At 44.2% G+C, this 8,129-nt stretch overlaps 1 long non-coding RNA gene across 2 annotated transcripts; it reads right to left on the bottom strand.

The window, feature by feature from the left end:
- Positions 1 to 6,542: 6,542 nt before the first annotated feature.
- On the bottom strand, positions 6,543 to 7,546 carry LOC120952958 (uncharacterized). Of its 2 annotated transcripts, none has more exons than XR_007451878.1 (3): positions 7,109 to 7,546; positions 6,940 to 7,037; positions 6,543 to 6,853 (listed from the first exon to the last, which is right to left on the bottom strand). It is a non-coding gene; the product is annotated as an uncharacterized LOC120952958 (long non-coding RNA). The 2 variants fall into 2 exon arrangements; XR_007451877.1 differs by having other exon boundaries at positions 6,940 to 7,043; positions 7,109 to 7,545.
- Between the last annotated feature and the right edge of the window lie 583 nt (positions 7,547 to 8,129).

Raw genomic sequence — 8,129 nt, 5'->3', positions numbered from 1 at the left:
ACTTATACAAATGCTTGTTTTGCTCTTGTAATTGATTTAACAATGTGTCCAGCTGTATGCAGCATGTACTACAAATTACTCTTTCTTCCGCACATCCACTAGGAGCACCGGTTCTGTGGTGCAACTCTATTGAGCATGTTGCTGACGGTAGCTGGAGCGGTGCTTCAACCGGATGAGAATCCTGTATGGCCTCAATACACGGATCAATCGAGGATATTTCGACAGTGGCCAATGGAGATGGTTGACGTTCAGCAACGCTGGGTGCAATCTCCGTGCGGTTGCTTTTCACAGCAGCTGTTATGGAAACGCCATCGAAAAAGGCTAGCGGAGGAGCCTCACGGACGTCAACGCTAGAAACTGTCTCCGTGGGATGTTCTTCCACAGCTCTCTGCCGATTTTCAGCTACATCAATTGTCAACGGAGATGGTTCACGGACGTTAATGCTGGACACCGGTACCACCGTGCAGTTATGAACAGATTGTGGTGTTCCACTGTCAATAAAGGCCAACACAGATGGCTCACGGGTGACAACGCTGGGCACGTCAAGCATGTTACGCTTTTGCACAACAGATTTCTGTGAAACATCGCCAAAATAGGCCAAGGGAGGCGGCTCAGTAACATCACGGGCCTCCTTTTTCGTTCGCGGCTTTTTCGATCCTGCTTCCAATACGTTGAAAGACGCCGAGGGTGGCCGGGACGTGTTGTACAGCGTTAGATCTTTAGACGGTTTATCACTGACTTGCCGTTTTGATAAACCCTATTAAAAAATATTAACGGTGGTGGATTTTCATTCAAGCTACTTTGTATTTTGACTTTGCAACTGCATCACACAAAATAAGTTTGTAATTGAACTGCTTGGATACAAATGCTGCTTGCTTGTACCAATACTAACTCACTAATATTCATGTAGTAATACAGTTTAGCTATCAATACTAATAACAGCTCATTATTGCTCATCAATATTAATCCCGCTTGTGCTGTTAACAATAAAAGCACGTGTAAGGTATACTTGTATGTGTGTGATTTTATTTAAGATCGAAAGAGCACGAGATCACCAAAAACTCTTATTGAGAGATTTTTTTGCGATCTGCTCTCTTAAAACAGATTGAGAGAATACCTAGGGGACAAAACCAGCACGCTTTCTCGTTCTGCCAACCTGATAGAGCGGGCGCTCTATACAACGTTTGCGGAACGAGAGAGAGTGTTGGTTGTTCCCTAGGGAGAGAAAAAATCTACTGTGAGAAAAAAAAACAACCCCCCGCCCCTCTAAAGGTTTTGCTTCCGCTTCGGGTTATTTCGGGTGCTGAGACATCCCACCGGGCACCAGCACTCAGAGATCGCTTGAATACGCGCTTGAAAAAGAACTTGAGTTGGCGAAATTATTCAAGTGATCCGTCGGGTCCCGAAGCCGCCCAACAGTCAAAAGCCGAAGATTTTATATTGACCTTTCACTTTTTCTATCTGTCTCTCGCTCTAATTTGAGCGATTTTCCCCTGATGAGTGTCCCCGAGCCTCCTCGTGTGGTTGTTGTTGTTGGAAGTTGAAGCCGAAACCCCCTCGTGCGCTGCCAAAATCAGCGAAGAACGAAATCGAGTGGCTCAAGCGAAAAAACGAAAAAAAAAATGACGAACGAGTGTGCTGTGACAATAACACACACACGCACAACCCAACAGTCAAAAGCCGAAGATTTTATATTGACCTTTCACTTTTCCTATCTGTCTCTCGCTCTAATTTGAGCGATTTTCCCCTGATGAGTGTCCCCGAGCCTCCTCGTGTGGTTGTTGTTGTTGGAAGTTGAAACCGAACCCCCTTCGTGCGCTGCCAAAATCAGCGAAGAACGAAATCGAGTGGCTCAAGCGAAAAAACGAAAAAAAAAAATGACGAACGAGTGTGCTGTGACAATAACACACACACACGCACAAGGCGACACCCGAAATCTGGTGCGATACCGGCTTTCAGTGGAGCAAGTACACACATGCACACATTTGGCCACACCACGGTGATACAACACACAGCCATGCACTTGGCGATACACGCTGTGTGGTGCGGTGCGGCGGACGTTCAGAATTCAGTGGTGCAAATACACACATGCACACACTTGGCGACACACGCTCTGCTTTGCGGTGAGATTTGTGTTCTGTGTCCAGTGGTGCAAATATACACACACACGCACTTGGCTACACACGCAGTACGGCGCGGTTGGCTTGGCAGAAGCGCATACACACATTAACGCAGTAGACTTTACTTTCAGTCCAGTGAGGTTGGTGCTCGTGTGGTATTTCAGCGCTTGGCGGATAAACCCCGTAAAAAATGGAATTTTGTTTAATTTGAGGTAAGTAAAAGTGATTAAAATTATCAACCTACATCCCCCCTTCTTATTAATATCATTTTTCTTCCATTTAATGTGTGTTTCACGGCGAACGGAGACAACAAAAACCTGTGGCTGTGTCGTAGTGTTGGAGCAGTGGCCCGTACAGTGCAGCGAGAAAAACCAGGAGCAACAGCGATGAGGAGCAGAAAGTGCTGTGCTGAATTTGTTTTTTTTTCACTGTGCGAGTGTAAAAAGTGTTTTTTTTTTTTAAATTATGTGCGTTGATTTAGAATTAAGTGCAGTGATAATTGTGCAAGTGTTGTGTTTTTTTGTATTATATGTTGGTTCGATTTTCAATAAATCGAATTACGATAGTATAATGGTGTGCACTGTATCATTTCGGAAAGAAATCCTGGCAAAAAAGGGGGAGGGGGCTATTTTAACGAAGGGTCGTGCCGAACCCCGTTCGGGTTTTGCTTCGGCTTCGGGTTTGCTTCGGCTTCGGGACCCGACGGATCACTTGAATAATTTCGCCAACTCAAGTTCTTTTTCAAGCGCGTATTCAAGCGATCTCTGAGTGCTGGTGCCCGGTGGGCGCCCACCGGTCACCAGCACTCAGAGATCCGCTGAGATTGAAGCTGGCTTTGAAGCTGAGTTGGCGAAATTATTCAACCGATCCGTCGGGTCCCGAAGCCGAAGCAAACCCGAAGCCGAAGCAAAACCCGAACGGGGTTCGGTACGACCCTTCGTTAAAATAGCCCCCTCCCCCTTTTTTGCCAGGATTTCTTTCCAAAATGATACAGTGCGGACCATTATATCAACATGATTCGATTTATTGGATATCGAACCAACATAGAATACAAAAAAAAACACACAACACATGCAAAATAATCACTGCACTTAATTCTAAATTAACGCACATAATAAAAAAAACACTTTTTACACTCGCACAAAGAAAAATTAAAATCAGCACAGCACTTTCTGCTCCACATCGCTGTCGCGCCTAGTTCTTCTCGCTGCACTGTACTGGCCACCATCTCCAACACCACGACACTGCCACAGGTTTTGTTGTCTCCGTTCGCCGTGAAACACACATGAAATGGAAGAAAAATTATATTAATTAGAAGGGGGGATGTTGGTTGATAATTTTAATCACTTTTACTTACCTCAAATTAAACAAAACTCCATTTTTTACGGGGTTTATCCGCTGACCACCAAGAGCTGAAACACCACACAAGCACCAACCTCACTGGACTGAAAGTGAAACCTACTGCGTGAATGTGTGTATGCGCTTCTGCCAAGACAACCGCGCCGTACTGCGTGTGTAGCCAAGTGCGTGTGTGTGTGTATTTGCACCACTGGACACAGAACACAAATCTCACCGCACAGCAGAGCGTGTGTCGCCAAGTGTATGCATGTGTGTAGGGGAAAGCGGGGCAAAATGGGCCTGTGGGGCAAAATGGGCACCCTCTATTTAAGCATTTTTTGACTACAAAGATACTTTTCAATGCTCAAAATGTATTCATTAGAGTGTTCTATGAACACCATGTAGTTTTCATAACCCTTACATAACAAATAACCAAGAAAAATGCAAAATATGGTTTAGCAGCATATTGATGTAATTTAAGCCACTTCTAAAATGAGCTTAAACTAGTGTCGCAGGGATGCGTTGAAGTTTTACATGATATATTTTTAAAGATATGATATTTCTTTACAATTTTTCTGAAGAAAGCAAGGCGATTGAATGCGTATTTTTTTAAATATAACAAAAAATACAAATGTGCTTCACGTGGGGCAAAATGGGCAGTTACGCTTGGGGCAAAATGGCCAGATGCTTTTGACATACGGCGCTTGGTGAGGCTATGGTGTTGTATTTGTCGCCTCAAAATGATAACAGACACAGCTTCATAAGATTCGATTTTGTAGATTTAAACGTTTAAAAGCTGTTTTAATCTTGATAACATATTTTTGGAAGAATTTTAAGGGCTTTTCTGACCAGCAAATCAAAAGATAGAACGAAAAATACATTTCACGAAACGTGCGCAAAAGCATAGACCATTACCTAAGCGCAGTTGTTGTGGCCCAAATTGCCCCAGTGTTTTGACGTTTCACAGTTTGTTTACATATGCCCATTTTGCCCCAGGGCTATGCCCATTTTACCCCGCGTGTCAAAATAGCTTCTCGTAAAACATCAACTTTTATTTTACATTATTTTCATGTTTTCAAGTTGTTTTTATTCTATGTGGCAATTTTAATCCATAGATAAATGGATGAGGCATACATTAATGAAAGAAAAATTGTGTTTTGTGGAATATTCAAAGGAATATTCAGTAAACTGCTTAACATGCCCATTTTGCCCCGCTTTCCCCTATTTACACCACTGAATTCTGAACGTCCACCACACAGCGTGTATCGCCAAGTGCGTGGCTGTGTGTAGTATCACCGTGGACTGCAGAAAACTACCTGCACTAGAACAGAGCGCTGGTGTGCCCAAATGTGTGCATGTGTGTACTTGCTCCACTGAAAGCCGGTATCGCACCAGATTTCGGGTGTCGCCTTGTGCGTGTGTGTGTTATTGTCACAGCACACTCGTTCGTCATTTTTTTTTTCGTTTTTTCGCTTGAGCCACTCGATTTCGTTCTTCGCTGATTTTGGCAGCGCACGAAGGGGGTTTCGGTTTCAACTTCCAACAACAACAACCACACGAGGGAGCTCGTGGATACTCACGAATGGAAAATCACTCAAATTAGAGCGAGAGACAGATAGAAAAAACGAAAGGTCAATATAAAATCTTCGGCTTTTGACTGTTGGGCGAAGCAAACCCGAAGCCGAAGCAAAGCCCGAACGGGGGTCTGCACGACCCTTCGTTTAATTAGTCCCCTCCCCCTTTTTTGCCAGGATTTCTTTCCGAAATGATACAGTGCACACCATTATATTATCGTAATTCGATTTATTGAATATCGAACCAACTTAGAATACAAAAAAACACAACACTTGCACAACAATCACTGCACTTAATTCTAAATCAACGCACATAATTTAAAAAAAAAAACACTTTTTACACTCGCACAGTAAAAAAAAACAAATTCAGCACAGTACTTTCTGCTCCTCATCGCTGTTGCTCCTGGTTTTTCTCGCTGCACTGTACGGGCCACTGCTCCAACACTACGACACAGCCACAGGTTTTTGTTGTCTCCGTTCGCCGTCAAACACACATGAAATGGAAAAAAATGATATTAATTAGAAGGGGGGATGTTGGTTGATAATTTTAATCACTTTTACTTACCTCAAATTAAACAAAACTCCATTTTTTACGGGGTTTATCCGCCAAGCGCTGAAACACCACACAAGCACCAACCTCACTGGACTGAAAGTGAAGCCTACTGCGTGAATGTGTGTATGCGCTTCTGCCAAGCCAACCGCGCCGTACTGCGTGTGTAGCCAAGTGCGTGTGTGTGTATATTTGCACCACTGGACACAGAACACAAATCTCACCGCACAGCAGAGCGTGTGTCGCCAAGTATATGCATGTGTGTATTTGCACCACTGAATTCTGAACGTCCGCCGTACCGCACCACACAGCGTGTATCGCCAAGTGCGTGGCTGTGTATAGTATCACCGTGGACTGCAGAAAACTACCTGCACTAGAACAGAGCGCTGGTGTGGCCAAATGTGTGCATGTGTGTACTTGCTCCACAGAAAGCCGGTATCGCACCAGATTTCGGGTGTCGCCTTGTGCGTGTGTGTGTTATTGTCACAGCACACTCGTTCGTCATTTTTTTTTCGTTTTTTCGCTTGAGCCACTCGATTTCGTTCTTCGCTGATTTTGGCAGCGCACGAAGGGGTTTCGGTTTCAACTTCCAACAACAACAACCGCACGAGGAGGCTCGGGGACACTCATCAGGGGAAAATCGCTCAAATTAGAGCGAGAGACAGATAGAAAAAGTGAAAGGTCAATATAAAATCTTCGGCTTTTGACTGTTGGGATCCCAACCCAGTCCGCAAAAGCCGAAGTTTTGTATGGGATCGTGTCGAACACATATGGCCCCACTTACGTACCCACTTGCAGTAGAAGTGTAAATATGGTTTCACGCACACATAGACACCTTCCACCCGAACGATCGCGTTCACACATACTATAACGCTCCGATTTCTTCTCCATCTCACGCATACCAATCTGTTTGCTCCACCCCCTTTTCGGATTGCTTATAGAAATGATGAGGCACACATGTTTACTTTTGCTGTATGCACACATTCGCATGCGGTTTATTCCACACTTTTTCTTTCCCTTCCAACACGTGCTTTGGCATACTCACACTGTGGAGACGGCAGAACGGTCTCCCCCTTCCAAATTTACCGTTCTTCCTCCTCTCGATCTTTTTTCTTCTTACCGCGTACGGGGTACCATCAGAGCTGCGCGCTGGCTTTAGTTTTTTCTCCTCTCGTTCTTCCTTTCTCCTACCGCTCCCGGGGGCTGCGCGCGTTTCGACAGGTTCTTAGCGCAATCCAGTGCGTTGTTTTGTGGCTGAGTTGTGCTGAACGCTGTCAATAAAAATGAACCAATAATTAATGCATGTAGTACGTATTACTTTGGATAGTTTTACGTATATGATGAGAGCAACACTTACCTTAATATTTTAAAACTGGAAAACAATTTCTTTCCGTCACCTACTATAAAGATTGTTGATGATGCCAACAGGTAGGCGTTGATGAATGGCGCATGCACCTGTAACTTTGAAGACGATAAGCATTAGTTAAATTAGTACATTGAAGCACATATGAGATCAACAAACTTACCTCAACAATTTGCTAGGATAAATCATTCCACAATGGAAGAAGAAGCAACACTGCGCAAAACGTAAACAAGGAAAGTAGGGGACACAAGAAATCGCACATCACTCCCGCACATCCTTCCACAACGAAAGTTCTGGGCAGACTGAGGATGCCTAACTCCCAGATGAGTGCGATAGCAGAAAAAATCATGGTAGATCGAGAGAGATGGGTAGACTCGATGTAGCGCAATCCAACGGTAGATGCATGTGTGTGTGACCAACGAAAGACTTCGGACCCCGCTCCTCGCGTTTTTCATCCATCGTTGTTCGTCACACGCACACACCTCTACACGCGCAGCGGTTTGCTGTCCAAAATCTAGAGAGAGAAGACAGGGCATCTCGCTTTGGCACACAGAAAAATCTCTGAAAAACTTCGGCTCTGCTACTTGGGAAGTAGCCACCGAAGCTTTTTTCTCCCAGTTTCAACTTCCTCATGACCAAAAACTGCCTTCTTTACACCAAAATTTACACTTGATTTAAAGATGTGACAAACTTACCTTTCTGCTCGAGGATCAATTGAACCTTGAACTCCTGTGCACACAGTGTCGCAATTTGAAGAGGTTTGGAGAACAGCTAGCGATAGCAGCACACATCTGAAACTTGTAAAGTGCAATGTTTTAATTAGAATAAATGTCACATAGCACTAGACACTTAGAAAAGGACACTTACCGAAACAATTAGATAATAAAAATTCGTCCTCCGATAAAGCAAAAAGAACACCGCGGATGGTGCAGTACGGGAAAGTGTTTTACGCAGGAAAAATAGTTCACGCAGCACACAAACACACACTCTCATGTCCACGGTTCAGAGCACACTGAAGTCGCTCTTTGGCTTGGATGGAAAAGAGCAAACACCCAGATGAGTGCGATGGAAGAAAATGACTTGTGTTTAACAGGGATGGGTAGAATCAAACACACGAAGTGTGCAGGAGAATTCTCTTCGTGTGGCAATTGTTTCGATAAGTGTCCTTATCTAAGTGTCTAGTG

The sequence above is a fragment of the Anopheles coluzzii genome, chromosome 2 (genome assembly GCF_943734685.1).
Source record: "Anopheles coluzzii chromosome 2, AcolN3, whole genome shotgun sequence".
NCBI classification, from domain to species: Eukaryota; Metazoa; Arthropoda; class Insecta; order Diptera; family Culicidae; genus Anopheles; species Anopheles coluzzii.
This window is presented reverse-complemented; position numbering and strand designations above follow the sequence as displayed.